We start from the raw sequence: 23,476 nt of genomic DNA, 5'->3' as shown, positions 1-23,476 counted from the left end.
TAGAGAACATGCTCTTCCTGCACTATAAATTACTCTATGGAGATTAATGAACAAATAATTTCCCATCCCTTAAGCTCTACAGTGGGATGCTGCTGCATGGTCTTACAAAACTAAACAAACCTGAAATGCCAAAACTTATCTATTTCATACAACCAGATTCCTTCAGTGTGTGCCTTTAACTCTCCCTTCACCCAGCAGACCTAGAAAAGAGCAGGAAATTTATATGTTGCTCCCGTCTAAGAAAACTGATAAGCATCTCCTTCCATTGCCATATAATGGTTATTATTGTTGTTTGACTTCAAGTAATTTCTGACTTACGGAGGTTCTAACATGACTCTATCATAGGGTTTTCTTGGCCAGATTTGTTCAGAGTGGGTTTGCCATTAACTTCCTCTCAGGCTGAGAGAGTTTGACTTGCCTAAGGTCACGCTCAGTGGGTTTCTATGGCCAAGTGAGGATTTGAACCCTAGTTTCCAGAGTCACAGTCCAACACTCAAACCACTAAACCACTATGGCTCTCAAAAGCTATAAATTGACTTTAACTGTTGTAATATTATTATTAACACCAAATTAAAAGAAACTGAATTGACTACAATATTCACTATGATACATTGACTAGGGTACATTTAGTTTCTATTCTCACTGAGTTTAGCATATTTAGTGGTGATGTCATTTTTAAAACCTCTGGGGAACATGGGTGGAGTAGTACAAAAGGGCTTAGAGGTTGCATGAGGCTGCATTTTGCTCACTTCTGTTTTACAATTGCAGACTCATTCTCCAAGTGCAGAATCTTCTGTAGCCCAAGCACCAACACTCTTTAGAAGGTTAAAGATATTGTAAAACAACAAATCTTGTGACTTGATATGATGGAGCTACATGAGGCATGAGGCTGCATTTTGTACACTCCTGCTGTATAGAAATTGCAAACTCACTCAGTACTAATAAGGACAAATTGGGCACAGATATAGTGCAAGTCAGGGAGCCAGCATGGTTTAGTGATCTGACTGTTGGACTATGACTCTGGAGACCAGGGTTTAAATCCCTGCTCAGCCATGGAAACCCACTGGGTGACTTTGGGCAAGTCACACTCTCTCAGCCTCACAGGAAAACAATGGCAACCCCGCTTAAACAAATCTTGCCAAGAAAACCCTGAAATAGGTTCAACACCTTAGGATCACCATAAGTTGAGATAGACATGAAGGCACATACAACAATACTGTAAGTCTATACTCATTTTAAATAAATTAACTATCACAGGTTCCCCCAAAGTGTTCAAAAATGCTGTGAATCACCATCTACACTTGAGTAAGTAAATGCTTATGTGAGCCTTCTCTTTGCATAACCAGTGTCAATTCGGATCCAAAATAGCTATCTTGGGGGGGGGGGGGGAATTAAGCTGCAGTTTTCTTTTCACAGAAGAGAAGCAGTCATGTTGCATATGGTACCTACACCGCAATGATAATGGAAGTAGACAATTCGTAACACCAACCTCGCTTCTTTAACTTGACCCATCATATTGCCAGGCTCAACTCAATTAGAAATACACACTTCTGTCAAATAACTAAAATCTCCAGGATTTCCCAAGAAGCAAAATTTACCATGAAATTAACTTAGACTGCTAGCATAGTCATGTCATGCACCTTTCATCTTGCACTGGACACTTCTGAGTTTTGTTTTATAATAAGGACCACACTAAAAGTCAGTCAGAAGATGTGAGATCTGTTCCATCCTCCAATTTGTTTTGTGAAATATTACCTTCTGGTTTAAATGAGAGCAGAAAAACTACTGGCTTATGGACCAATAAACCAGGGATGGAGAACAAGTGGCTTTCCACATGTTGCTGGACTACACTCTCCATCAGCCCTAAACATCACAGTCAATGAGGTAAGGAATGCTGGGAGTTGTAGTACAACATCAACTAGAAAGCTACATGTTTGCCATTCCTGACTTAACCTTTCCTTTCCTGACATTAGTATGAATCCTAGAATTCTCTGGAATATGATCTATTTAAATCACTGGGACACTTTCTTAATTATGCATAATGTGTATGTATGTGACATTAGGACCTAAATACTCTAAAGGGACCAAATCCTGTCTGATTTTGGAAGCTAAGCAGAGTCAGCCCTGGTTAGTACCTGGATGGGAGACTACCAACAGATACCAGGTGCTGTAGGCTATATTTCAGAGGAAGGAACTGGCACCTCTGAGTATTCCTTACCTTATGAAATTCATGAGGTAACCCTAACTCAACAGGCAACTTGAAGGCACATACAGGCACATATGAAATTATGTATTCTGAAAGCCAGCATAGTGTAGTGGTTTGGGTGTTGGACTATGACTATGACTCTGGAGACCAGGGTTCAATTCCCTTCTCAGCCATAAAACCCACTGGGTGTCCTTGGTCAAGTTACATGCTCTCAGCTTCATGAGATGGCAATGGCAAATCTTATCTGAATCAATCTTGCCCTGAAAGTCCCATTATAGGTTCACCTTAGGGTTGCCATAAATCAGAAATGACTTGAAGGTCCACAACAACAACAATGCTGACATTACATATAGAAATAAAAAAACTAACTTTTCACCTTATCTCAAACACCATTCTGAGTTCAATTTGGATCATAAAATAATTAAACTAATTATCACAAAATATATATCTCTTGATCTTGCTTTACTAAAAGCTTTGCTTTTACAGAAAATTAACATTTTGGATTTTCCACAGTTAAACACTATTCTTTGAAGTTGAATCAACAGAAGCTTATCAGTGTTGGCATAGTAGACACATTAATTTATTAAATCCTGTTTGTGAGATGTATTTGCCAATTAGTACCAACGTGATACCAAATTCTAATTTACTGAGTCATCAAAAATGTTTTGAATAAACTTCAAAGAGAAGCAGATGTACAGATTTAATTATGAAACAGTCATGAAAATACTGAACTAGCTGTTCAAACAAAAGCCATGAGTGTAACAGGTTATGTAAAATTCCAATTTACTACACATTGTGAACTATTTATTTTTCAGTTGCTTCTTTTTGAACAGATGTTTCTATGTGTAATCAGCACACGTGAACAGGGAAGTATTAGCACTTGACAAATGTCTGCACATTAGCTTGCTGTCAAGCGTACAAGATATTATATTAGGCTGATTAAGTAATAATACACAAGAGGTCTTCCCATCATTAGGTGTTTTTTCCCTTGAAAGAGCAAGGTGGGAATCGTGGTGGTCCAGACATTGTTGGACCACAACTCCCAGCAGCTCTAGCCAACACCATTAATGGTGAGGAACACTGGGAGTTGCAGTTTAACAACATCTGGATCACAATCATTCCCAACCCTGCTCTAAGATGTACTTGTGAACAATACAATTCTAAAACATTACGTTGTCTGTGACCAAAACAGACTTACAACAATAGTTTTTTGTGGGTTTTTTAGGCTATGTGGCCATGTTCTGGAAGGGTTTATTCCTGATGTTTTGCCAGCATCTGTGACTGGCATCTTCAGAGAATGCTGGCATGGAAGTGAGTGGGGTATATATACTGTGTAAGGCTTTGTTGAGAGAAAGTGATTTACATGTTAATCTGTGTGTTGGTCTGTTGTTGAATTGCTAGGCCTCAGGGTATCTTACAAAAAGTTCATCTACCAAACCCAGTACAATCTACCCAACCTGGAAAAGATTTTCCAGATTCCATTTGGCTGAAACAACCAAAGAGCAACCCCCAGGGCTGCTTTTGTGGCTCCTGGGGATCCACAGGGGTAATTTATTCCAACCCCCATAAAAATATTTTCCCACAAAATGTCCTCTAGAGGCATTGGGGGCAGTTCTCCCACATTTTGGGGGGCCTGGCCATTTTAGGGCCAGCAGAGGCATTTAAAAAATAGTCAGGGTACTGGCAATGAATTCACTTACTGTTTAAAAAGGCATCTCCTGGCCCTAAAATGGCCTGCAACAGTACCCCACACATTGCCTAAAGAATGTTTAGGAACATTTTGAGCTCCCCAAATTTATCTCTTTTTGGCAGGGGTGTGTGATGCAGGGATGTGGCCATCCAAGGTCTCCTGTGAACTACGTGAAGAGGAGCCTAACTTCCCCTTGAACCTCCTTAACTTAGTTTAGGATACAAGCCACTGAGCTAATCATATATCCTGAGCCAGAAATGCATAAAATGCCCTATTTCTTTTCTGACTGCTGAATGTTAAGAAAACAAGTTTCTTCAAATGTTTATTTATAAATGGGAAAATCTGTTTGTTGTTTCATTGTAACAATGGCATTTCAAAGAGAGAATAACAATTCTGATGCTTCTAACGCCAACTCCATTTGCTTAGGGATGACAAGTCACAATCAGGGCTGCTAACTTGTGGCCTCCTTTCGTTGTTATACAACCGTTCCATTTTTGTTCTGTTTTACATATTGCAATATTTATGCAAACCCTCCTGATCTTTTTTAATGTCCTAGTTTGAAGAATGTTTGATTGTTTTTGTACAATTCTCTATTACAAAATTTACATTCCACTGAGGTGTGAAGATGTGATATGATAGTCATCTTCAATATCTTATGAGCTGCCACATGAAAAATGGCACAAGCTAGTTTTCTGCTGCTCCAGAGGGTACAATGCAAAACAGTGGATTCAAATTACCAGCAAAACCCTTCCAACAAAACATTTGGAAGAACTTCCTCATGGTAAGAACATTTCAACAGTGGAACAAATGACTTCAAAGGTGGTGAACTCTTTCTCACTGGACATTTTTAAACAGAACCTGGATGATCATCTGTCAGGAATAGTTTAGCAATAGATACATGTACTCTCAGGGAGTTCAGCTAGATGACCCTTGGAGTCCCTTCCAGTACTACAATTCTCTTCCATAATTTGAATGAACAAACTAATTGGGGATTGTGGTAACAGACGTGCATTTGACAAAGTTATAAGTGGGGAAAATATCAACATAAATATGATGATTATCCCTAAACTCTAAAGTTTACTGACACAATAATATTGATACTTTCTACTTTTCTACAACAGGAAGATATCCATTTGGCCCTCTGTTTTCACGGGGATCCATTCCACCCTCACCCACCCCCGAAAATGGAGGCTTGTGTATATTCAAGCCTCACAGGCTTGAATGGAGTGTGCCCCTGTGTGCGTGGCCCAGGCGGATCTGCCATAGGAAATAGCAGAGGTCGCCCCTCTTCTGATATTCTAGGGCACAGATCTGAGATCTGCAAGTTATAGTAGCTTTGCCAGAACTGAATATAATAATGCAACTGCTACTTCCAACTACAGTAGATCCACTGATCTACTGAATGCTGAACATAGGTAGGTCAACACTTATATAAATCTCCTTGCTTTAATGGGTCTGCTCAGTTTGGGACTGGCACTTAGATTTAGGCCTTAAAACTGGAGAGAAACATAGCCAAAGTTAGAGCACTCACTTTAGACGAACATATCATTTTATCATATCATTTTCAACAATCAATTGCTGACTGTCTCCAAATTCTGGCATGTGGAACAACAGCTCAATTGCACACTTGCCTGACTCTGGACCCCATTCTCAATCCAACCTACATCTTTATTATCTCATTGCAAGATTCCCAAAAGCTAGCTGGTGTCATCAAAATAAATACATTTGATTTTATTTTGAACAGGCTCTAACTCAAGGTTTAGAGCAGGGGTAGGCAACCTTTTTGAGCCGGAGGCCGGGTTGCTGTCCCTCAGACAACTGGGGGGCCGAAGCCAAAAAATAAATAATTAAATATTTTTTAAAAAATTTAAATAAATAAACCAGGACAAATGTAGGACAACATTTTCAAATGGTGGACACTTTTTTTAAAAAAAGTGGAGAACACGCAAAAAGATTTGCTGATTTTTTTTTAAAATGTTAATATAAATGCATGTTTCTGAGGCGTCTATAGACAATTGCCCCCCCTGACCCTGCGCGCGAGAAGCAAAAGGCCCCAGCGGCAATCGGCGGCAGGACCGGGCTGGGGCCGGTCCCAAGGCCTTGCCGGGCCGCATCCGGCCCGCGGGCCGCAGGTTGCCTACCCCTGGTTTAGAGTGTGTTTACTAAAACCAAAGTTCCAATAAAACACTCACATGAAATGGAGTGTGCTCGTCCCTCCACATCTGCAGCTTTGAATATTGCGGATTTGATTATTCATGGATTTATTAATATGTTCTCTCTAGGAATATCTAGGTCCTCCAGTGCAACACTATGGTCAACCTTAACCAAAACTTGCACTGAAGGACCTAGAGATCCCTAGAGAAAACATTGCACTAGACATTTGTAGCTCCTCCAGTGCAATTCTACGGTCAATGTCTGACAGATGTTGACTGCAGAGTTGCAGTGGAGAACCTAGAGATTCCTAGACAGGCGTTCACTCAAGTAAAAACATAGTGTTTTTGTTATTTGCATTTTTTTCACATTCACGGGGGTCCTGTGCCCCTAACCCCAGCGAATGTGGAGGGATGAGTGTAACAGTGAAATTACCCCTTATCTACTTAACCTGACCACTGAAAGGCAAGGTCTAAAGGGGGTGGGTATCATGTTAGACCTTGTTACAATGGGCCAAGACACACTGCAGAAATAATCCAGTTTGAGACTGCTTTAACTGCCCTGGCTCATTACTAGGCAATCCTGGGAACTGTAGTTTGTTGTGACACCAGGGCTCTTTGACAGAGAAGGCTAAACGTCCCACGAAACTACAGTTCCCACAATTTCCTAGCATGGAGCCAGGGCACTTAAAGCAGTCTCAAACTGGATTAGTTCCGCAGTGAGTTTTGGCTCAACATCCACATGTATAACCCTGGTAAGTACAAAAGAATATGATGTGTATTCACAGAAGTGAGACACCAACAGGAAACACTATTCTTTATGCCATTAAGATACAATCATATGCTGAAATCACATAATCATAATGGTACTTTCAGAAAGTACACTTTCAGAATAGTTATGTGATAGAGCCACACAACATGTGTATTTGTCTTTTCTGATTTATGGTGACTCTAAGGCCACTCTATCACAGGGCTTTCTTGACAAGATCTGTTCAGAGGGGGTTGTCTTTGCATTCCTCCGAAGAGTATGACTTGCTCAAGGTTACGCAGTGGGTTTCCATGGATGAGCAGGGATTTGAACCCTGGTCTTCAGACTCCAATACTCAAGCCACTACACCATACTAGCTCTCCTCAACTTTGTAACCTTCACACAATATACCCTCTCATATAATGACTCCTAAAGCAATGAGCAAGCCAGAGTAGTGACCATCAACAAACAGCACTTAAAAATTACAACAGTAATTACTTATTCTTCATAAGATTGTCAAAATGGCATAGAAGTAGATAATAATATACTTCAAAACCACTGGGCATTACCATGAGAATAAAACAACTTGTTTCACTGATGCAGTTTCTCTCCTTGGCATTCAGCTTCAAACCCCTTTTGCTGAAATTAGGTTAACAAAATCAGCCTGTAGAAAACCGCAGCAGAGAGCATAGTGAAAACAATATTCATGTGTATAAAAGCTCGCTGCATGAGTCACAGAGATTGTATTTCAAATTTACCTTCATTCAGAATATTTAATTGAGGTAACGTCTTATTGATATCCATGAATCCTTATCAATTGCTATCAACAACAGAACAAAATATAGACAATCTATGAAACATGTTTCATTGTCCTATTTTGCACTGTAAGTATTCAGCAGCTATGTAACACACAGGCAGGAACTGTTTTGCTTCCAGGGGTGAGACTGTCTCAGAGGGTCAATCTGGCAAGAAAAAGAAGTGCTTGTAATGTAATATGCATGTCTCTTTTTGCCAGCAAAGGATTGTTCCACATCTATTAGTATAAAAAGGTTTACTGTATATACTTGACTATAAGTCGACCTAATGTATAAGTTGAGGACAGGTTTTGGGGCCAAAATGATAGATTTTGATATGACCCATGGATAAGTCGAGGGTAAAACCTAGGGGCATGTAACAAAAGATCTAAAGGACAAAGCAAAGCAAAGCAATGCCAAAGAACTTGCAAAATCCCAGCAGACACATATGTTTGTGCTCACACTAAGCCTGGATGGATGAGAGAATAGAAGGGAACCAGTGCTTCCAGGACAGATTATGTTCTTGCCTTTCACCATGGGATTGTTCTCCTTTTTATAATAAAGTACAGGGCTTACATCAACCTATGGATCAGTCGATCCAGATTTTTGGGGTCAATTTTTTGACTAAAATTTCTAGACTTATACATGAGTATACACAGTATTACTTGGAAAAATACCACCATATCCCCATGAACAAATCCAGTCTCATCTGAAGCACCAGAGCACTCTAATAGATCATGCTGACCAAACTACAAATCCCAGTGGTGTCAAACTGCTTTAATTTTGCAGTGTGGATACACTCTAAATCAGTGATTCCCAATCTTTGCTCCTCCAGATTTTTTGGACTTCATCTCCCAGGAGCCTCATCCATCTTGGCCAATAGTCGACCCTTTTTTTGTGTCTTGGGGGGGGGGGGCTCTTAGCCTCTCAAAATGGTGGCACACCTGGAAGGCCATAGTTTGGGGATCACTGCTCTAAATTGTTACAAGGGAGGTATCCCTATTTCTGTGACTTTGTAGGAGCTCTGAAAATATTTTACACTTGCACATAACGGTTTTGTTGCATTGCACAATTAAACAAAAACAGAGACTAAAATGTTACATAGATCCAACACTGAAAAATGGTAAGTATGAACACTCTCACTGTGCCTTCTGTGGTTATGACATAAGGCTTAACACTTTACAGTACTCAGCAAAAAGTATGCAGACTACTAAAAATACAGGTGGTTATGATCCTGCTTGGGAGCCAGCATAGTATAGTGGTTTTAGAGTTGTACTATGTCTCTGGAGACCACGATTCAAATCCCTGCCTAGCCATGGAAATTCACTGGGTGACCTCAGGCAAATCACATTCTCTCAGCCTCAGAGGAAAACAAAGGCAAACTCCCTCTGAACAAATCATGCCTGGGATAAGTTTGCCTTGGGGTTGCCATAAGTTGAAAATTACTTGAAGGTAGAGAACAACAAATGATGCTACTTGGTGCATTTCCAGGGATGAAATTTTTCCAGATAAACATTTCTGACTTACCCAAGTTATGTAAACACTTTGATTTATGAAAAAAAATTATGTAGCTGTTGCTACCAGCAAATATGCAGATAGGTTCACTTGCCATTTTTGGCAGCAAAATGTGAAGCTAGCTCTACCTACAACAATCTACTTGTTCTACTTTTATTAATAGGCTTTTGGAAGTTTTAATGCTGGACCTCATTGGTGACTAGTGTGATCTATGGCCCTGGATGGTGAATTCGCTCTAAATGCATTTATTTCAGCCATCATTTGAATATATATTTTGAGGGAGGTGAGTAAGCAGCAGACCTAAAAGCAATCAAAGAGGAAGTTATATTTTCGAGCTGTATTATCCACAACAAAAGCTCAACTATGCAGTCCCCACATATGCATGCTACAAGTACCTCTATATAATTAATATATAATTATATTAAGGGCTCATTAATTAATTAATATCCCATCTTTTCCCCACATGGAACCCAAGGCAGCTCACATATGAGTTAAACAAGGTATGTGAATTAAAAATTAGTATTAAAAGGGTTAAAATACAATTCAATAAGATAACATATGAAAACATCAATATCTTCAAACAATATACTGTATCGTTAGCCACCACATATGCTGGGGTTAGGGGCACAGGACCCTCGTGAAAGTGGAAAAACCGAAAATAAAAAACCACTATGCTTTTACTTGACAGAACACCTCTCTAGGAATCTCTAGGTCTTCCAGCACAGCTCCATGGTCAACATCTGCCAGAGGTGGACTATAGAATCATGCTGGAGGACCTACAAATGCCTAGAGAAGTGTTTTCTCTAGTAATCTCTAAATCTTCCAGTGCATCTCTATGGTCAATCTCCAGCAGAGTTGTGCTGGAGATTTAAGAGATTCCTTGGGAGAATATATTAATCAAATCCACAAATAATCAAATCCACAAAAGTCAAAGCCACAAATGTGGAGGGTCGACTGTAAAACAATTTGAAACTATGATAATAATCATTAAAAGCGATGCAGAATATGCACCCCATTCAAGATCTTTCTATCCTATGCAACAACAACAATAATAATAAAGTTTATTTATATTTCCTGCCTCTCCCAAGGACCGAGGCAGGATTACATCAGTTAAAATGATACAATAATATAAAATACGATCAATAAAACACTAATACTGAATTAACCGACATTCCTTTTAGTTTTCTAAAATAACAATTCATCAATTGGGATGATACATGGGGTCACCATATGTATGCAGGTAACTTGAGGGCCAGCTGCTCACTTACCCAGAGAAATATCTTTCCATATAGCCGCTTAGTCACCAAATGTTTGTTCAAATAAAAAAGTCTTTATCTGCTGGCAGAAGGAGAGTAGAGAGGGGGCCAGTATGATCTCCCCTGGCAGAAATTTCCATAGCCTGGGAGCACCCACTGAAGATCTCTCTCCCATGTTCCCACCAAATGTCCCCGTGAAACTAATGGGACTGAGAGAAAGCTCTCCCCTGAGGATCTTAAAACTCAGAAAGGCTCATATGGTGAGATACAGTCTTTTAGATAGCCTGGACCCAAACCTTATAGAGATTTATAGGTCATGAGACTACACCTCTGAAGTGAGCTGAGAAACTGATCTTGCCTGCTAAATGTCAGAAAAGTAAACATTCATTAAAATAAACACATAACTAAGTGTATGCTAGTTTCCACGCCTAATGATTCTGTAGGTGTATGCATAGTTTTTAACACTACAATGTGATTTTTAGGCAGTTACCATGTGATTAAAAAAAGCTCGGCAAGAATGAAATCCACACAAATTTGCAATTTAGAAGTTGCAGTAATGTGATATTCTATCCAACATGATTTGTGATACAGCTTTGGTAGGAATCCAACTGATAAGCATTTCAGTTGTCTAATGTTCTACTAACACACACAGTAAATTTTAAAGCCATCCCATTCTTTTCAAGCAAGGATACAGCTCAGTGTGCATAGTACACTGGAAAGTGACAGAACAGATTTAGTTCTTCCTCAGCAGGGATAGGAATTATTGGGCTGAAAATCCTAGCAGCCCTAGCCAACCTAGCAAATAGTGAAGAATGCTAGGAGTTGTAGTTCAACAACATTTGGAGGACTGCATGATTCTCATCCCTGTTCTATTGAACTTAATCTTATTATGCTGGTCAATGACCGAATAAAATTCTACTACTAAAAAGTAACTTAATCTTACTAAATCTGTATTTTGTGCATCACAGTACACACAATGTTTTGGATGTGAATAATTTCTTGGATCTGAAACTCACATTTCAGTCTGTTAATTCTATTGTTTATGTAGCTGAAACAGCACCTTGTTCACCAGCCACAAACTGGGGTGTATTATTGCACTTGCAGGAGAAGATCTTTTTACATAATATTAAAGGCATAATATGTTTCAGAATTTTTTAAAATACAGCATATTCTTACAATTGTCCCCCAAATCCAAACCAAAGCTGAATAGTAATTTACAACTGTTTAAGACTTAAATAATTTTTTAGTCCCAATTAGAGTAGAATTACACATTGAATCAGCTGAACTCACATAAGTATGCTCTAATAAATTCCCATAGATTTAGTGGACTTAAAATTTTATTACATTGTGTGTAAAATACGTTCCTAATTGGTTGGTGAAAACTGATATGTGCATAACATGACCTTGAATTTGTATCTGAAATTGTTTTAACAATTACTAATAATTGTATTTTGCTACACACAAAGATCAAAAGATACACAGAGAAAACAACAAGATATGAACAAGGATAAAGAAGAGGAAAGGGAGAAACGTAAAGAGAAGGAGAAAACGAAGCCGGGTAGGAAGGATAATATTCTGCCTTTTCAGATGGAGTCAAGAAGTATGCAAAGGGAAGAAGAAGAAACAGAGAAAGAAGGAAATATGACTAGTACAGATTTGGATTTACTGGAAGGCGCAGTAGGAGGAACAGAAACAGTAACAAGAGAGGAAGAAGAAGGAGAGGTAGAAATACACGAGGGAAAGTAGTGTAACTGGATAACGGTAGATAAAACTAGAAGATCATGGAACAGTTGAAGATTTTATCATGGAATATACATGGACTTAATACGCCACAAAAACGGAAAAAGGTATTTCATACTTTACAAAAATTAAAATTAGACATCATATGCCTGGAAGAAACGAGAATCAAGAAGAAAGATATAAAACACCTACGAAATCCCAGACTTGGACAAGAATTTATTTCGGCTTCAAATTCAAAAAAGAAGGGAGTGGTGATATATGTAAATGTGAATTACGAAGCAAAAGAAATTAAGAATGATGAAAATGGCCATTTTTTAATGGTAGAGGTACAAATACAAGAGAAACTTATTTATATGTTGGTGTCTATGGACCTCTAGATAACAAGGGACCTTTCTATAAAAAAAACTCCTGAATGAAATTAAAGAACTCAACTATGACAACCTAATTATGATGGGGGACTGGAATGGGGTAATCGACCCCTTGATCGATAGAGCTTCAGATGTTAAAATTAAGAAGAATCAAGGGAAATTACCCCAATAATTTTTTGAGATTATGGACGTAATGGACCTACATGATGCATGGCGATCTAAATATGAGATTAATGAAGATAATTAAGACATTTTAATAGGATTATTCCGCTGTGAGAAGGAAAATAAGTGTGAAAAAAGGCAGAAGAACTAGAATATTAGAATATAGAGATAACAGGGAAATTAAGGAAGGGGAATAAAAATAAAGTCGAAACATAATCTTGTATACAGGAATGCAGATATGAGACCATGAAATGTGTAGTAACTGTATGGAACAAGAAGATGTATATACATGATTTTACTTTTGGATGGAAAACCAATAAAGAATATTTTTTAAAAATTGTATTTTGCAATTATTATTTTATCAAGTTATTTTGTATACTGGTCAAAAACTGAATAAATCTTACTACTACTTAGTGGAGCTATGCTATGCTAGTTGGGTTCAACATCTGGATTAAGGCTTAAGTCAGTGGTTCTCAAACAGTGAGGGGGGGGGGGGGCACAAGAGTTGCTGAAGGAGCTTGCAAGACTTGGAGGTCCTGATTCCTCCCTACTCCTCCTCTTTCCAAATCTTTTCTTTCCTGGAGGGGAAGAGAAAGGCAAGGGAGGGTGTTTAGAGAAGCTGCTTCTACCTAAGGGAGGAGGAGAACAGGGTAACTTGCTGGATTGTTGCCACTGGGTGCCCCATCTGGAGCTGCCATTTCTTCTTCCTCAACCCATCCTATTACTGCTCCGGTTCTCGGGATAAGAACGGCATCCTCAACACATTCTCTCTTTTGGTGTGTGAGTGACTTTCTGTCACAAACTAATTCTCACACATATTCCTTTTCTGACTTTCTCCCTCAGATACGTTCATTCACACTCATTCTCCCACACAAATTATCTCTCTCTCACACTCTTGCACACTCAATCACACTTTTCATCTCTCTCTCTCTCTTTTTTTTACATACTTGCATACGCACTTGCGTATACAGGTGGCCCTTGATAGCTGGAGTTTGGTTCCATGATGTCCCATGGATACCAAAATCTGCGACTGCTCAAGTCCCATTAAATACAGTGGTGTAGTAAAATGGTGTCCCTTATATAAAATGGAAAATTTCTTTTTGGAATTTGTAAGTTTTTAAAATATTTTCAAGCCCTGAATGGTTGAATCCATGGATACCGAGGACTGGCTGTATTCACATATACACAAGAGAATTAATGCTTCTGTATGACTGTGAGTAAATGAATATGTGTGTGAGTGAAAGAAAGAATGAAGGAATATAAAAGAAGAAAACCCCATGAAATTTATAGAGTTGCCATAGGTTGACTCGCAACCTGAAGGAATAAACAGACACACATAGACACTGACACAACTTTTCTGTGGAATTCAGTAATGTGTGGCACAGAGTAGGAAGAGAATTTTACTCTTTATAAAAAGACTTCATCTGAGTACTTACATAATATAAAATCTTAAACACTTTACAGTCTTTTCTGAGAATTTACCATCTCTCCTCCAACCTGCCTTGCTGCAGCCAAACCTCCTTGCCTAGGAATAGTACCGTAATTTTAATGTAAGTTTTACTATATAATTATGTGATACAACAGTGCTAGTTCTAAAACTGAGGCACCAAGGCTATAACAGTGGCACAATTGTTCCCACGCAGGCATAGCAGAAAGCCAGAACTACTACAGTACTCATGTAGTAAAGAAGCAATTATCTTGTGTGCGCAGCCTAGTAAAGTTATTGGGGTGGGGGGGGGGGGCTTACAACTTCCAGAATTCTTTGTCCAGCAGTGGCCATGCTGGCTGGGAAATTCTGAGAGTTGTAGGCCAAAAAAGTATTTTTTCTAAACTGTTCTACTGTGAGCATGGTGAACATCCACTTTATTTTTGGTGTACAACAGAAGAGGGCAAAGTGTGTAGATTGCACATGGTTCCTTTTCACCACCTCCTTTCTACATACCTGACCCATGATGAATCTCCCCTGAGCAAAATAAGGTAATTTTCTGTTCTGAAAGCTTTCAAGTTGCATTTAATCCTCACTAAAGAAAACTGTTAAGTGAACTTCCAGTACTTGATCTGAGCTCTCTGCCCCCTCCTAGCAATTTTTGTGTTTTTGAAACTGGTGCTGCCTTCAGTAGATCCTGAAGATATGAAAGTGGTCGCTGTGCTGCTGAAATTGTCTACCCCTACAGACACAGACCAAAAATAGAAATATCCATTTTTACTTTGAACAGTCAGCTCTCTTTTCTACATGCCACTTAAGCCAAATGTTAGAGACTTCTTAGTAGCTCAGAAATGGCTAGAGAAGGTGGAGAACTGCTGCTTTGGAAAAGTTAAATTAAAAGCACACAACAACAATCAGGTATGCAAACTTCAATAGTCTTGCAATCTTCAAGACTCAAATACTGTTCACAATCAAATAGCAAATATTATAGCAGGGCACATTTTATACATGATGAAAATCTGCTTAACAAGATAAGATCATGTTAAGTGTGCCCTCCTTTTACCTTTTCAAGAGAGCTTAGTTATGCCCTAACTTGCTGAAGTCAAACGCAAAGTAGGAATAAGTGTCCCTTTATTTTCAAGGGCTCTTGAGTTGCCTCACTTCAGGAGCAGTGACTGGTTTGTTTACAGAATGACACACACAGCTGCCATATCACAAACTAAACAACTACTTCTGAAATAGTTGTATCAGCTACATGTTCACAATGGCCAGCAGTGAATTTCAAAGGCTCTCTAAATCCACACTTTGTATTTTAGGAGTAGAAGAATGGGAAAATAAAAGATCTACAGACCTTGGTGGCTCCTGCCCCCCCCCCCCAAAAAAAAAAAATGGAGGAAGAGATAATTTATGAAACAGAGGAACTGCACTTTATTTCTTCTCTTTATGGGAAAGGTTGTTTCCTCAAAATGCTAAGATTAGAACACCACACTTTAATTTCTGGTTTGTGCTCTTTTAAAAAAAGCATCCCCTAGTACAGTATACAAAGAGAATAAATTAAAGGCCTGCGATCTGCCATGTAACTATCTCCTTCATAATCTTCTTCCACAACAGAACAGAAGCTTTCCCCTGCTGTAGCAGAGAGGGCTCAGATCAACTGACAAGTCTCAGTCCTCTCAGACCTGACTTGGAAAAAAGTAAAATGAACTGAAAAGATGACAACAAAGTAGAAAATTTTGCATTCTATCAAGTTTGTGACACTGTTGTTCACTTGTGTATACTTCAAGTATTAATAATTTCTTCCAATATTTATGGAATTTACAGTAACGTATAGTTATGGTTATGTATCATTACTGTACATAAAAAAAAGCAAAAACAGAGATATACTGATATAAAACAACAGGGTACTAATAGCTTCAATACAAGAAGATATGGAACAATAGTATGTTGGGGCTCACAGAGTTGAAGCCCTGAGACTTTTTGATTAGCAGGAACTGTGATATCATCTATCACCTTCCTTGGACTGCTCTATTCCCTTTGAGTTTAGCTGCAATCCCCACAGGAGCTGGAGAGGAAATGGATTTTCACAGCAACAACACAGAGTTATGAACTATCTCTGTTGTAATTCAAAGTATTTAGGGTTGGCATGAACTTGAAAGAGAATGACTTTACAAACAACCTGCTCTTGGTGGGGTTAAAAGATGCTAGACATTGTTGCTTTATAACACAGCCACTTGCATTTTTGGGCTCTCCTTGGGGGTATTACAAAATGAATTATCATAATTAGGGTCTGCACTTCAATATTTACTACAACAACACAGATATGGAGATTTTATTTCCATCACCATTTTGACATAGTAGTCACATGGCAAAAATATAGCTAAACTGAACTTTTTGATATGATGACCAGTCCTGTAAATGCTTCAACTTACCAAAATTGCAGTTGTGTACAACTGCCTGGCTTATGCCACCTTCTGAAGATTGTCTTGAAAAAAACAATACCTTGCTAAAGAGACGTCCATGGGCCAAAGATATGGATATCCAAAGATGCCAAAATAAAACCATTTTCTGTACCCTATTGTGTCCTTTCCCATCTAGAACAGACACTGAGGTGGGGTCCAGTTCTCCTAACTCCTGTAGCCCTCCAAACGTGCTCTGAATGGATGTGGAATTGCCTGCACCAAATCTGGAGTGTGTACAACAGACAGGAGGAAAAGACAAACTTGTTCTATGAGCAAAGTCTTGCTCTTGTGATGTTAGATTTAAGTCACTGTGTTGAATGAGATTAGCCCATTGTATTCATGAATAACGGCAAAGAATACCCACCATGCTTTTTTTGCAATGCTTCCACTTCTCAGTGGTATCTCCCACTGCAATTGTACCTAGAGTATAGTATGTCTTTTTTCCCTTGGTCAAACCTACTCTGAATATCCCTGCATATGAATATAGAATGAGGGTGCTTGTAATTTAAGCCAGTATTACTAAAGTAGACCCACTGAAATTCCACAGCAACTCTAGAAGTGCCTATGCCAAGAATCACCATCAGATGCAGAACTCAGCATACAAGAAACATCACTGACATTCAGTAATGAAGTATTCAAAATGTATGAAGTCAAGTTGTACAAACAATATAATCAGATGACATTCATGCTAGTGAATTACCACTATATAAACATTTGTGTCAGTACCCAGCCCCATGAATCTAGCAACAGAATTCTGAACATTCTTCGTTCATGAGCTCTTGCTTTTTTGTATTTTTAACTCTTGCTACAATAAGGGAGAAAATAATCAGCTCTTAGGTGTTGTATCCAACCAGTTTCGAGTTTTTAAGATTCAGAAAGCAAATACGAATTAAGGAGAAAAAAAGTGATAACTTTAAGACCACTGCAACATTTGATAAAATTGAGTTAGGATGTAACTAGATGCAGCCATACAGCTGTCTGTATTTATTTGTTGTATCACCCATGTTTATATATAAAAGGGGATAACAGCAAGTCTATTATAATGCATTCAGACAGAAACCACTTCTCTCTAAGTGAACGGGGCAGACATGTTATTCATTTAGCCATTAGGGCTGAAGGGCGGGATATAAATACCTAAATAAATAAATAAATAAAATTTATTTTTATTTGATTTATAGTGGTAGTTCAGTTATGGCTCCCCGGATGAAAAAATGTGGACACACAAGCTGCATATTATTCAATGGGTGGCAACATATGTGCATCCATGAAACTATGGGCCCTTGCCACCACTGAATAACATGGGGCATGGCCAACACACCAATCTGCAGATAGCTAGCACATAACTATGTAGTTCATATGGCTAGACAGTGCTAACTGTATTGCAGAGACCAAGGCCCTATACAGGCCGGCACTTTGTGCTGACCTTTGGGTGGAGGTAGGGCACAGTGTCTGCACGCTGGATGCCCTAACTCCACTCCTTGAGCTCCATTTGACGTGCACTGTCTACACAGCGTGCACCATCATGGCATGACTCCGTTGCTGCATCTACATGATGCAGCACCAAAGGGCCATCATAAAGCCGTGCCGCAGCGGCTATGGCATCCTTGGAGAGCACAAAAAGGAGCTGCTTTTGTGGCTCCTTTTTGTACTCTCCTGAGGCTGAATTGGGGCCGCGGTGTGAGGTTGCCACGGCCCTTATCCAGCCAGTAAAGGGGCGGCTGCAGACCGCCCCTTTGGGACAATCTGTATAGCCCCTGACTCTGAGGCTGAGATGATAAAGTTTAGCACAACTGGCTATCATGCATACAGTTACATACTATTATGTGCATTATACATATTAAAGGGTACCCAGCGTGGGTGGGGAAACCTATTTCTACCCATGGGGCTATGATTGAGATAGTAGATTGCCCTTCCCCAAGAATACACTTTATTATTTCTCTGAAGATGTCAGCCACAAAAGCTGGCAAAACATCAGGAAGAAACTCTGCTAGAACATGGCCACACAGCCTGAAAAACCCGCAAAAAACAATACACTTTATTATTGTTTTAACACAAAATATGGAATCTCTTTCTTCTCATATAAAAATTTAAATTTTGCTTTCCTGATTTGGCTTGCATAAGGGAATTGTTAAGTGCTTGTATACAAAAACTCTACAACAGTGCATTGGTGGATGTCACACTCATAGCATGGGTGAAAAGGAAGGAAGGAAGAAGCCCTTTTGCTGGTTTCTTGGGTTGGGGAGGGTGATAAAATATGAAGGAAGGTGTTTTCTGTTGTTCAAGAGATTAAAGAGCTCATAGCTCATCTTATATGGGACAAAGTGCTTTAGGTACTGTATGTACAGCAGTGGTGTCCCTAAAATTATAAAAGAATCAATGGCGCTTTACAGAGCGCCCCAAAAGGGCACTCTGCCGGCGCCACTGGTTGCTGCGTCCAGGAACCACAGCGGACAAACAGCGCGATTCCCAGACGCAGCAAAAAGCCGCAAAAAGTAACCAATGGCGCACCCACGGTATCATTTCCGCCGTGCCACGTGCGGACGCTAAGTGTCTGCGACATCAAAATGGCGGCGCACATGTGTATAGGGCACCGCCATTTTGTACGTGCTCGGCATGTACTAGGGTTAGGGCATCCGGAAGGGATGCCCTTTTCTAACCCTAGTACGTGCTGAGCACGTACTTTTTGCCCATGCAGAATGGGCCAATGACAGACCCAACTGAGGTCTCTTTGGCTATCACTTGTTTGTCCCTAGCTGTTCACCTAGATCTACATGGTGGTTATGATTATATTAAACATACATTTGTCCTAGTCACATATTTTAACAAGGGGAGGGACCTACTCTTTACAATAAACAAGTTTAAACACTTCCTCCAAACCTTGTAGCTATAGGTCTGCATGACCAGAATTCTCTAGGGCATAGGGATTTCCTATTGTTTCAACAAACTGACAGCTTCTAATGTGGGTTCAAACAGTTTTTTGTAGCACAGATTTAAATATACTAAATTTGATTTTCAAGTGAATAGTTGATTTGCAAACAAGATTAGGAAAAAATTGCTTAGCAGAACATGACTTGGGGATGAGCAGCTTTCTAGCACTCTAGGAATACAAATGCACTACTGTTTTCACCCAAATGTAGAATAATTCTGGGATTCATAGCCATGCCAGACTAAACTTTGCTCTGAAGAAAGTCTTTGTTTTCAGATACATCAGCATTTGGCTTAAAATGGTTGTATGAAGAATCCTATTCATCCACCATGCAGCATACCAACTCTTTTTTTAAAAAACTGAGGCAGTGTTTTTTCTTCCCTCTCTCTTTTTCAATCATAGCTCAGAAGCAATGCTTAATTACAGATTAAAATCCTTTTGTGTCTACTTCACAAATTACAAAAAAAAAATAAAATAAAATAAAAATCAACATGCTATTTCCCTTCTCTTTACAGACGTATTAATGTTTTTAATCCCTATTACATGTAAATGTTTATGTCATTCTTAGCCATTCTTAACACCTACATACCCGAGTACCATCCCCACTGACTAAAACTATAATTCGTCACTATTGGAACTGCAGTTACAGTGGGGCCTTGGTATTCATGGTGATCTTTCCTAGTTCTCCCTGAGGATAACAAAATCGGTGGGACCTTAAGTCCTGTTGTCCCCAATGACGCCGCATGAACATGGCTGTGCTGCCATTAGGCAGAATGGGACCTCAGATAAGCCTCAGTTGTCAGGTGGCTGCATCGCCATTAGGGATAACAGGACCTCAGGTGAAGTCCCGATATATCTAGTGGCAGTGTGGCTGTGTGTATGTGCCACCACTGGGGACAATGGGGACTGTCTCTAATGGCAGCGCGGCCATGTGCACATGCCACCATTGGGGACAAGAGGTGGCTTGCTGTCTGTGCATGCTTAAATTCATGGATGGCAAGTCCACGGATACTGTGGGCCCACTGTAGAAGAAATACATTATCAGAACCGTCTTACAGACAGAATTCCTCTCAGTAAGACAATTCAGAACCAAAAAAGAAAAGAGAAAAAGCTTTTAAATAATGTCACACATAAGCAGAAATAATATTTTAAATAAATCAAATTCTGGTCTCAGTTGATATATAGTACTGTATGTTATTTAGGAATAATTTAATGCAAGTGCTACTTGTCTTATTTTACCAAATCAACTTCATAAATCCTCTTCCAAACATACTGCAGCTAGATACTAGCATAAAGAATCTTAAGAGTTGGAAAGGATCATAAGGGCTATCCAGTCCAAACCCCTACCATGCAGAAAAACACACTTATAGCGCTGCTAAAAGATGCTCATCCAACCTCTGCTTAAAGACCTCCAATGATGGAGGGTTCAGAACCCTCCAAGGCAGAATGTTCCACTATGGAACAGCTCTTACAGTTAAAAAAGTTCTTCCTAGTGTTGAGGTGGCATGTCTTTTCTTGTTATTTGAATCCATTGGTTCATGTTCCTAGTCCCTGGAGTAACATAAAACAAGTTGGCTCCATCTTCTCTACATGGCATCCCTTCAGATATTTCAAAATAGCCCTCATGTCACTTCTCAGTGTTCTCTTCTCCAAGCTAAACATACCCAGTTCCCTAAGTAGTTCCTCCATAGGCTTTCCAAAAAAAGTTTCCAGACTTTTGCTCTTCATGTCCCAGCTTGTCAACATCCTTCCTGAACTGTGCTACCCAGAATGGGACACAGAATTTCAGGTGAGGCCTGACCAAAGCAAAATAGAGTGGCATTACTATTTATCTCTATCTGGACACTATAGTCCGGTTGATGCAACTCAGAACAACCGTAGCTTTTTGGACCACTGCATCACACAGTAGATTCATGTTTAGCTTGTGGTTTATTAAAACCCCTAGATCCTTTTTGCATGTACTGTACTGCTTTCAAGCCAGGTGTCACCAATACTATATTTGTGGATTTCATTTTTCCTGCTTAGATACAGTGCCTTACATTTATCCCTGTTTAAATTCATTTTGTTTGTTTTGGCTCAGCTCTCCCATCAGTCAAGGTTATTTTGAATTCTGTTGTTCATATTGTGAATATCACTCACAACAGTTTATAAATCCCATTAAAACAACAAATATGTCAGCATAATATTTAAAATATAATTTAAAATACACCTGAAAATCATCTGAACCCTCAAATCAATACATAATATAAAATTTTAAACTAAGTAAAAGCTATCAAAAGGAGATTACAGAAGCAGGATGTTTTTACAGTTATGAAAATTATATCACAACACACAGTTGTAAAGCTTTCTGTTTATCTTCACTCTCCTTTATAAAGTCAAGCTATGTCATGCAATGTCATGCAGTCATTGGAGTTTCAACTGTTTACATGCACTTTTGGTTGGCAAAGAATGATCTCACACTTCCATGCAGAAACCAAGGAAAGGGTGTAATCCCTTTTAAATTGCTGGAGAAGACTTAAATAAACATATGGAATTAAGAACAAGTTGCAACTCTGTTTGGAGCATAGCATATTTTCATAAACTCTTCTACAGTCTAGTCAGTTTCTCTTTTCGTAGCAAGCCTGCCCACAGAATTCCTTATACCATATTTCCTGGAAACACATACCTGGCATGAAGGTCAAAACCTAAAATATGCCCACCTGCCAAATTAGTACATTTAGAATTATTTCCAGCCTATTGCAGATGTTCTCAGAAGATAACTTCTTTACTACACAGATTTGATTATACATAAGTGATCTCAGATCAGAAATTCCTCCAACCTTCCTTCACAAAATTTACATTTGAACTTATTATCCAAATTGTGCACTTTTACACTTCCCATATTGGCTCTGGATTTGCCTAGCATGGAACCATTTGCCCAAGGAATTTTTACCCTACCAGATCCCATTTTGTACAGGACACTTCATATTTGGCAGCATGAAGGCCATACGAGATGTCCCAAATTTCACATTATTTTACTTGTTAAAACCAGGCACCAGTTGTGTTCCCAAAAGACCAACCCCTAACATTCAGTACATGGCAAGATCGTCTTAAGTACCAAATGCTGGGGGGTCTACCTGCTGTGATCCTGACTGCAATGGCACTATTCTTCTTTCTCCTCCTGGCCACCCAAGCAGAGCAGCCCAAAATCATGCCTCACATGCTACTCTCTCAGTAGCTTGCAGAGCTGACAGTAGGAAAAGTGGGCACTAACCCCACTCTCTACAGACAAACCCGGGAGCATTTGGTATGCAAAACAAAAGAAAAAGCCTAAGACTTCATTTGTTGTGAGTGTGGCCCCCCACACTCTTCTTGCTCTCTGTTCTACAGGTGAGCTAGAGAGTAGTGTGTGAGACAAACCTATATAAAAGAAGGACTTCTTGCAACAATTCTGGGTCGCAGCAATATGTCAAACTTTATAGAAGCCTGGAACTCTCATAAGAGGTCCTCCTCTCAAGAGACTTGAGGTGGGACTTTATATAGGTCTACCTCATATGTAGCAACCAGTCTTGAGCTGGACAGACAATAAAGAGGGTCGTCCAACATTGGTATCTGAAAAACCTGGCAATCGTGCTTCCAAATATATTAGATTACAATTCTCATCACTGCTAGTCAGCATGGCAATTCTTGGGAGAGCTGACACAGGGCCTCAGTTAATCAGTAGGGACTTTTATACGTATATGTAGGCAGTGGAGATTTATCATTTCTGCATGTTAGAAATTCAGTGTCCAAGGGTGGGATGGGATGAATTCTATTCTATTAACATCTGCTTATCATCAGACTCCTCTTCTCCCACAAGTAACAACTGCAAGCCCTTCCTCTCCTTTGTCATGTCACCCCGAACTCAGCAAACATAATAAACCCCAACATAATAAAACTACCCCCCCCAAAAAAAAACCTCAAAACATTTGTGTCAAAAACCTATATTTTATTGTCAAAATAATAGGTTCTAAAAAGAATCACTTAAGGTAAAAGAAGGGATCATGTGGCCGTTCAG

General features: G+C 39.3%; 1 protein-coding gene across 1 annotated transcript in view; it reads right to left on the bottom strand.

Annotated features, from left to right (window-relative positions):
• LOC121928088 (serine/threonine-protein kinase Sgk3) overlaps nt 1-22,860 on the bottom strand; it is a 55,576-nt gene extending 32,716 nt beyond the window's left edge. Inside the window, exon 1 of the mRNA XM_042462359.1 lies at nt 22,840-22,860. The gene's annotated coding sequence lies outside the window, so the exon portion shown is untranslated. The remainder of the gene's footprint in view (nt 1-22,839) is intronic.
• Between the last annotated feature and the right edge of the window lie 616 nt (nt 22,861-23,476).

This window comes from Sceloporus undulatus, chromosome 4 (genome assembly GCF_019175285.1).
Source record: "Sceloporus undulatus isolate JIND9_A2432 ecotype Alabama chromosome 4, SceUnd_v1.1, whole genome shotgun sequence".
NCBI lineage: Eukaryota > Metazoa > Chordata > Lepidosauria > Squamata > Phrynosomatidae > Sceloporus > Sceloporus undulatus.
This window is presented reverse-complemented; position numbering and strand designations above follow the sequence as displayed.